Genomic DNA, 8,352 nt, shown 5'->3' with positions numbered 1-8,352 from the left:
CACAAGACCAAGTGCGCACGGAAAAGATCCTGTAATCTATGTTCGTTGGGTTATAGAAACACAAAAATACCCAGCATGCCTCCCCCGAAATCGGCGTATGCTGCCTGAATGGCGGGGTAAAAACGGTCATACACGTAAAAATCCACTCGTGCTAAAAACTCGAGTGAACGTGGGAGTCTAAGCCCACCGGCACGGTTGGCCTAGTGGTACGGCGTCCGCCCCGTGATCGGGAGGTCGACGGTTCGAACCCCGGCCGGGTCATACCTAAGACTTTAAAATTGGCAATCTAGTGGCTGCTCCGCCTGGTGTCTGGCATCATGGGGTTAGAGCTAGGACTGGTTGGTCCGGTGTCAGAATAATGTGACTGGGTGAGACATGAAGCCTGTGCTGCGACTTCTGTCTTGTGTGTGGCGCACGTTATATGTCAAAGCAGCACCGCCCTGATATGGCCCTTCGTGGTCGGCTGGGCGTTAAGCAAAACAAACAAACAGTCTAAGCCCGTGAACGAAGAAGAAGAAGAAGAAGAAGAGGATAGAGGTCTAGATTGTAAAAAGACATCCGTGTGAGCAGACACAGTATGCAAGACGGACTTACAGAAAGAAAAACAAGTCGCGTAAGGCGAAAATACAATATTTAGTCAAGTAGCTGTCGAACTCACAGAATGAAACTGAACGCAATGCCATTTTTCAGCAAGACCGTATACTCGTAGCATCGTCAGTCCACCGCTCATGGCAAAGGCAGTGAAATTGACAAGAAGAGCGGGGTAGTAGTTGCGCTAAGAAGGATAGCACGCTTTTCTGTACCTCTCTTTGTTTTAACTTTCTGAGCGTGTTTTTAATCCAAACATATCATATCTATATGTTTTTGGAATCAGGAACCGACAAGGAATAAGATGAAAGTATTTTTAAATTGATTTGGACAATTTAATTTTGATAATAATTTTTATATATTTAATTTTCAGAGCTTGTTTTTAATCCAAATATAACATATTTATATGTTTTTGGAATCAGCAAATAATGGAGAATAAGATAAACGTAAATTTGGATCGTTTTATAAATTTTTATTTTTTTTTACAATTTTCAGATTTTTAATGACCAAAGTCATTAATTAATTTTTAAGCCACCAAGCTGAAATGCAATACCGAAGTCCGGGCTTCGTCGAAGATTACTTGACCAAAATTTCAACCAATTTGGTTGAAAAATGAGGGCGTGACAGTGCCGCCTCAACTTTCACGAAAAGCCGGATATGACGTCATCAAAGACATTTATCAAAAAAATGAAAAAAACGTTCGGGGATTTCATACCCAGAAACTCTCATGTCAAATTTCATAAAGATCGGTCCAGTAGTTTAGTCTGAATCGCTCTACACACACACACAGACACACACACACACACACACACGCACATACACCACGACCCTCGTTTCGATTCCCCCTCGATGTTAAAATATTTAGTCAAAACTTGACTAAATATAACAAGTCGCGTAAGGCGAAATTACTACATTTAGTCAAGCTGTCGAACTCACGGAATGAAACTGAACGCACTGTATTTTTTCACCAAGACAGTACAGCTTCGTCAATCCCCGCGTGAAGGAATTCGCTCACCTCCCACGTGCAAAACGTAGTGATATTGACACGCCAGATTAGCGCGGTAGCGTATTGTGCTAAGCAGGAAAGCGCGCTTTTCTGTATTCTTGTTAACTTTCTGAGCTTGTTTTGAATACAACCTATCATATCTATATGTTTTTGGAATCAGGAAATGATAAAGAATAAGATGAAATAATGTTTGGATCGATTTCTTCAATTTTAATCGTAAGACTAATTAATCTATTTTCGTTAATTGTGATCACATTTTAAGAGTAAACATGACATTTTATGTATATATTTTTAGATTCAGAATGTGATGAAGACTACGATGCAATCAATTTTAAATCTGTTTGCAAAAAATTGATTTTAATGACAACTTTAATGAGCAAACTCATTAATTACATTTTAAGCCTCCAAGCTGAAATGCGATACCAAAGTCCGGGCTTCGTCGAAGATTACTTGACCAAAATTTCAACCAATTTGGTTGAAAAATGAGAGCGTGACAGTACCGCCTCAACTTTCACGAAAAGCCGGATATGACGTCATCAAAGACATTTATCACAAAAATGAAAAAAAGATCTGGAGATACTATACTCAGGATCTCTCATGTCAAGTTTCATGAAGATCGGTCCAGTAGTTTTCTCTGAATCGCTCTACACACACACACACACACATACACCACGACCCTCGTCTCGATTCCCCCTCTTCGTTAAAACATTTAGTCAAAACTTGACTAAATGTAAAAACCAGATAGACAGCCAGACACTTGCAGAAACACAGATAGACAACCTGACGGACTTACAGAAAAACAGATAGAAAGTCAATGACAGACTTACAGACACAAACCAAACCACATATATTATTTACTGTTCACAGAACAGAAGTTTCGCTTTTCGCTTTTGACAGTTGCTTCTGGGTCATTGTGTTAACCTCTCTCGTTAAGACTGTTTTAAGGCTTGAGTCTACCACTTGACATGTTTTTACCAACACTTGAAACTAAGATTTAAGCATGGAATACACACAAAACATTAAACGGCTAAAAGTGATAGCAAATTTCTAAAACTTTGTCACATTCAAAGTAAGAAATCCCTTTAACGACAGTAAAAATATGACGCGTTACATTTGGAATAGTTGTGCTTCTATTATCCTTACCCGCTACCCATTTTGCGTACTTCTCGTCTCAGCCTGATAAACACACACACACACACACACACACACACACACACACACACACACACACACACACACACACACACACACACACACACACACACTCCCCCCTCAACACACACTCACAAACACCCCACACACACACCTACACACACACCCACGTGCACACAACTACACACACACGCACGCACACACACACACACACACATACACACACTCATACTCACACACACACACACACACCCCCACACACACACACACACACACACACGAGCCGTGGTGGCCCTAACATCACAGGAAGCACAGAGCAATCCATTTCAACCACGATCCAGATGTGCAAGGCACATCAAAAGTACTTGAAGACAAAAATATACCCCCGCAGAGGATTTTAAAAATGTAAATGATTGGTGACACAAAACCCCTTCAAGACCTTGTACCACTAATTCCATTTTTATTAGTTGATTATTAAAAGATAAGCGATAGACCACCAACCAAAAAAGACACGCACTCAATCGATTCCGAAGTCCAATCTTTGCCGAGAGATCTTTCCCACCCTCTTTTCTTCCTTGGCCGAGTCAATCCAATAACGCTTCGGGATACAATTCTTTCTTGCCAAAAGCTTTGATTCATACCGAAATCAAGATAAAAAGAGAATACGTCCTTGGCAAATTCGGAGAGACTTTTTCACGTGCTAAACAAAGGGTTGACCTTTTTCACACACGACACACACAGACGGCAGGCGAATTTCACGTGCTGAAAAGATGTGGATGGGCTGTTCAGTGTGCGTTTGTTAAAGATAATGTCCTTTTGTTCTAACTATCGTCTAAATCGTCACAGACCTGTCTGGGCTTGGGCGCAGTACAAGACCATCCTTCCACTCAAAAAAGCTCACTAAAAATCAACAGTCGTGCTGCTAACTGTACACATTAGAAGATTATAACTGACATATTTTTGCAGATTGACGCATATGTGTGTGTGTGTGTGTGTGTGTGTGCGCGCGTGCGTGTGTGTGTGTGTGTGTGTGTGCGTGCGTGCGTGCGTGCGTGCGTGTGTGTGTGTGTATGCACGTGCGTGCGTGCGTGCGTGCGTGCGTCTGTGCGTGCGTGCGTGCGTGCGTGAGTGTGTGTGTACGTGTGTGTAATTTTCGGAAAGCAAGGTATCTTTAAGTCCCAGATCGCGAATTGCAAAGGGGGCTTTTAATCCGCTTTGAAGGTGTGAATGCCTGCCGCTGCCTGACTCACAATCTGTGAATGTCAGTCTGTATTTTGTTCATGGCTGGTCTGTATTTCCTGAAATAGAACCCTGCGGACTGAAAACGGTATGGAATTCTGATAATCATTTCCAGTTGGAAAAAAGGCAACTGTCAGATTTGTGTTGGAGAAGCAGAAAAGAAGGCTTTAAGAAGAGTCCACTGCTAAATTTGATTGTATGTATATCATCGAGCGAAACAGCTTTTCGGATAAACAGATCAAAACGTCATCATCATCATGCCTCATCATCAGTCATCGTCAATACAATCGGCATCATTAACAGCAGCAGCATCGTCATCATCATGATCATCATCATCATCAATACAATCGTCATCATCAACAGCAGCAGCATCGTCATCATCATGATCATCATTATCATCAATACAATAGTCATCATCAACAGCAGCAGCAGCAGCACGCAAACTGACAGTCTTTCAATCCATCACACAAATGGTGCAATTGCAACATCCCCGTAACATGTTCTCTTTGGGGACCTTCAAACGTAGACGCAACTGTTATCTTCTCAATGGAAGCTGCATCCAATGTGTGTACTTGTGACTGTTAAAAAAGAACACTACCACCCAGGATAACTGCTGTCTTCCACTGTAAGGCTGTGCCGAGTTTAAATTCCCGGTTTTTAGTAGGACTGGGAAATACCTGAACGTCCACTGTGTTCGTTTCGCACAAACGCACAACAACAACAACAACAACAACAACAACAACAAAAAAATATATATATACATAAGAAACGAATAGACACAAGCGCCCCACATGCATATGACACGTGCAACAGCAGATATAATGAGAGCTATGCGAGTTTTTTCTTCAGATTTTTTTGTAAATTGTTGATAAAGCGTATCTAAAAGTAACATGTTTCACAAGTGGATGTGTGTGTGTGTGTGTGTGTGTGTGGGGGGGGGGTCGTTTGATTTCCAATTCCTCTTGTATTCTGCAAAACTTACTGTGAAAAAAACCAATAACAACAACAACAGCAGAACCACACAGTGACATTGTCAAGCAGCAAAACATTTTTCTCTTAGCATAAAACCAATGTACCCATCACTACTCAATTTCATCCCATGCAAGACAACCAGACCACGTCTACGTTGCGAGAGCGTCTTCGTTTTTAACCACCTCGGTTCATTGGCAGATCCCGCCTGCACATGATCCTGACTTGAGCATGAGCCGCCCAATAAACCGTCGATCAATCATACCTGAGGTGGAGGATGTCTGAAGCTGCGAAGAAAGGTGGGGAGAACCCCCAATTTTGGCCGACAGCCGCTTGACAAAACAACACTTCGCACACACAAATTATTGCAACACATTTCGTACCCAGACTAAAACATTCACATTGTATTCAAACCTTATGTGCCATTCAAGGCACTTCACTTGGCTATCTGGCACTTTTTACTTGGGTCACATGACCGCCGCTCAACTAAGGGTACCACCCCCCCCCCCCAATTAAAATGAATTAGACCTGTGTATTGTGTATAAGATGGTTCGAGTTTTCTCTAAAGATTCATGGTTGTCCCTGAGAAATACCCAATATGGGCTACGATGTGATGCGTAGCGGGGTGGAGGATATCTTTGAACTCCAAAATGTAAGGATCGAGGGAAGAGGATGACTTACAAACAAGTGCGAACACACAGTGTTGCCACGTTCATTGCATTCAGTAAAAACATATGTGATTTCCAGCGCCTGTGTTTGCACAAGACCACAATTGGAATTAGGCCTGTGTGAGACAGATTCCTGCTTGTGTGCGGTGAAGCTGCTATAGAACAGATCAATTCAGGGCTATTTTGGAGCCGTCAAATTTCCGTCAGCTGACTCCAATGAAGCATGGTCCCTTGTGTCCTTACAATTATAAAACGACTCATACCGCAGACTCATTTATTTTTAGCTTGATTTTTACAGCGCTTTGAGCAGGGTCTTCCTAGACTTATGAGCTTTATAAAAATCATGCTAATGTTATTATTATCTTTATACCCTCTACGATTTGGTCAACACTTCAGTTTATGATCCCTTCAACATAAATAGAAAATCAAATCATCACAACTGAGATGAAACCTGAATGTATGATTTTAAGGCCTGCTATATTAAACAGATCAAATGATGGGTATTTTGGGTAAATTTGGTGTTTTTTGTACAGGTACTGTTGAAATTAGGCATTTGAAAGGGGTATTTTGGGTCTCTCCTCGGAAAAAAGTGCACATTTGCCGGGTAAGAGGGGGGTAGGGGGTGGGTGGGGGGGCTTTCAGAACCCAGGACTCCCACCCCCGCCCCCCTAGATACAGCCCTATGGTCAACATGTTATCATCACTGTACATTAGTGGGAGAAGATTTAAAGGCACATTCCTTTTCGTGTAAGCGATCATGTTCGACGCCAAGGGCTGTACGCGGGAAAAAGAACATTCTTCAACTTGAAGCACATACCAAAATTCAACAGCTCCGCGCTGCTTTGGGTGCAGAGAACAGTCTACAGACATCCTGCTTGCTGCCGCGCGAGCCGAGAAAATGTTCTCTCTTTATCTTCACTGCGCTGGCTGCAAAACCCCTCTGCCCGGAGGTGTTTTCAGACACATCACACACAGGGTGAGAAGGAATTTGTGTGCATTTGTTGTTGAATTATTTTCGCAAGTGGCATCTCTGTGCCAATCTGCAAAATCAGTTCAGCAAAACCTTAGCTCCTTAAACAGAATGCAGCGACGCTTTTGATGGTTGGTATGTGTGCAAGTGAAAGGGGGCTTTTATTCCACATGTAAGCCTGGACAGATCAGTGTCTGTGAACATGATTGTGTACGCGGGAAAGACGGCATTTAAAAAAAATTCTTCTGTTCAAGTTCAAGTCACCAGAAAGATGCAGATGATTTGGCATCCACAAGATGGCTCCGACTGTTTCCACTAAATCTTACTGTTCATTTTATTGAAGTAAAGGGCAGAAGGAAAAGGAGGAAGTAGATCCCGCAAGGAACAGCAGAGGGAACAAGAAGAGGATAATAACATGCAAAAGCGCAACAAAAACTCGAGACATATTTCAACAGTTTACACTTATCTCATTTCAGTTTAATGATAGAAGGAAGGGAGGTGGAGGGTGATATAAACTGATATCAGCGACCCACACGACCTCAAATCTTTCAGCTTTTTTAATGTTCGTCAGACAACATTTTAATAGCCACCACCGACCCCGATTCAAGACCCCAACAAAGGCATGCCGGGTAATCCAATCTCGGTGCCCATCATCCTCTTAAATCCGTTCTTACTGAGTCGGAAATCCACACCCAGGCTACCCACAACCCCTTGCAATTTTGGTAAGACACCAACAGCCCCGGATGTAATCTAAACCTTACCACTGACACGGAGGTTTTGTTCTTGGCAGGCAAAGGAACAGATCTGTGGCTTTTCTTCAAATCTGTTTTTATTGCTCCATAAATTGTGTGGCATTGCATGCATGAGCGAGTTTAATTTCGTGCCAGACGGCGTAAGAAACGGCGTTAGGGGAAAACTGATACCATCTACTGTCTGTTTTAAAGGGATCTGTGGTATTTAAGTTGAGTAATGCCTAATGTTTCATTTTGTGCTCGGCGATAATGAAGAAAAAGCACAGGAGATAGATTAAACGAGTTTTAAAGAGCTTTCAAAAGAGTTTTCAAACAATCCTTTAACAGTTTCGAGTCTCTTTTTTGTTAGCCCAATATACAGCCAGCTTCTTCAATGTATTGCTATATTGTCCTAGCAGACATATGAATTGTCACCCTCGTGCAGGTAAAATTACAGGTAGAAACAGCAAATATATCAACATAATAACCTATAACAAGGACACTCAGCGCAGGTAAATAGCCATTACGTGCACTTTTGATACATATTATATAAACTGAAAATTCCCCTTCACGTTAACTCTGTTCCAAAAACGGAACTAAAAATCGTAGCGCCATTTTTGTATCATTGATTCTTTAAAATAGAGACATATATATGAACAGCGGGTGAAATCAAATTAATATTGTTTATAAAGTGTATTTAAAATGAAAACGTAGCCAGAAGCACTACAAACTCCTATAATGTACGATTAGGTACACAACAGCGGTTTATTTTTGTTATGTCCACCATTATGAAAATGTGTGTAATTTAGTATTCTTCTGGTCACGTAGTATAAGCATTTGCTTGAGTGCGTGTCCTAGTTGTATGTTTTCATGCGAAGAACTTTGAATAAAATTTTGTTTAAAAGACCCAAAACAGCGGAAATGGCCAGGCATTCAAATGAGATAATATTATCCTTCAATTTGGACAAACTATACCAAATATCTACAGCCTGGCTGCTTACTATGCATAGTTGGATTTTTATGAATGAA

This window comes from Littorina saxatilis, linkage group LG3 (genome assembly GCF_037325665.1).
Source record: "Littorina saxatilis isolate snail1 linkage group LG3, US_GU_Lsax_2.0, whole genome shotgun sequence".
In the NCBI taxonomy this organism is placed as follows: Eukaryota; Metazoa; Mollusca; class Gastropoda; order Littorinimorpha; family Littorinidae; genus Littorina; species Littorina saxatilis.
The sequence above is the reverse complement of the archived record's forward strand: the minus strand, read 5'-3'. Positions refer to the sequence as shown.